Source organism: Tupaia chinensis, unplaced genomic scaffold (assembly GCF_000334495.1).
Source record: "Tupaia chinensis unplaced genomic scaffold, TupChi_1.0 Scaffold149426_1, whole genome shotgun sequence".
NCBI classification, from domain to species: Eukaryota; Metazoa; Chordata; class Mammalia; order Scandentia; family Tupaiidae; genus Tupaia; species Tupaia belangeri.
This window is the reverse complement of record NW_006209270.1, coordinates 1-1,252: the sequence shown is the minus strand read 5'-3', so window position 1 is coordinate 1,252 and position 1,252 is coordinate 1. Positions and strand designations below refer to the sequence as shown.

Genomic DNA, 1,252 nt, shown 5'->3' with positions numbered 1-1,252 from the left:
AGTAATACAAGATACTGATGTGCTGCAGAAAAAAGCGCATGTCTTATATATTGATTACGGAAATGAAGAAATAATACCAGTAAACAGAATTCGCCAACTAAACAGAAACATTGACTTGTTTCCTCCTTGTGCCATAAAGTGCTTTGTGGCTGATGTTGTTCCAGCAGAAGGGAATTGGAGCAGCGAGTGTATCAAAACCATGAAATCACTGTTAATGGAGCAGTACCTCTCTACGAAGATTGTCGACATCTTGGAAGGAGAAGTGGTTACCTTTGCTGCAGATGTTATGCTGCCAAGTTCAGGAAAGCCTTTAAACCATGTGCTTATAGAAATGGGGTATGACTTGAAATTCAAAGGACAGAATTCTAAGAAGCAAAATGCAGATCAAAGTGATCTTGAAGATGCTGGGAAAATGATAGCTGAAAACAAAATTGTTGTAAACAAAAGTGACCTCATCCCCAAAGTGTTAACTTTAAATGTAGGTGATGAGTTTTGTGGTGTGGTTGCCCACATTCAGACACCAGACGACTTTTTTTTTTGTCAACAACTACAAAGTGGCTATAAGCTTTGTTAACTTTAAATGTAGGTGATGAGTTTTGTGGTGTGGTTGCCCACATTCAGACACCAGACGACTTTTTTTTTTGTCAACAACTACAAAGTGGCTATAAGCTTGCAGAACTTCAAGCATCCCTTAGTGAGTACTGTGGTCAAGTGTCACCACGCTCTGATTTTTATCCGACCATTGGTGTTATATGTTGTGCTACGTTCGATGATCAGTGGTACCGGGCTTCTGTTTTGGCTTATGCTTCTGAAGACTCTGTGCTGATTGGATATGTAGATTATGGAAACTTTGAAATTCTTAGTTTGACAAGACTTTGTCTCATAGTTCCAAAGCTGTTGGAATTGCCCATGCAAGCTGTAAAGTGTGTGCTGGCAGGAGTAAAGCCATTATTAGGAATTTGGACTCCAGAAGCTATTTGTCTCATGAAAAATATTATACAGAACAAAATGATCACTGTGAAGGTCGTAGACAAGTTGGAAAACAGTTCTCTGGTGGAGCTTCTAGACAGATCCGTGATGCCGCCTGTCAGCATCGCCAAAGTTCTCATAGATGCCGGTTTCGCTGTGGAAAAGGGGTTGGTGATGGAGAAGCCTAGCAACACGAAGGAAGCCAGCGTTCTCTTAAGTGTAGAAGGAAATGTAAATCTGTTGGAATGGATTTGGGTTGAACTTGCTGTTGACCAAACAGTGG

The 1,252-nt window shown here is 40.7% G+C and overlaps 1 pseudogene; it reads left to right on the top strand.

The window, feature by feature from the left end:
- The first annotated feature begins 4 nt into the window (after positions 1–4).
- LOC106734167 (tudor domain-containing protein 1 pseudogene) lies at positions 5–1,245 on the top strand (annotated as a pseudogene).
- Positions 1,246–1,252: the final 7 nt, after the last annotated feature.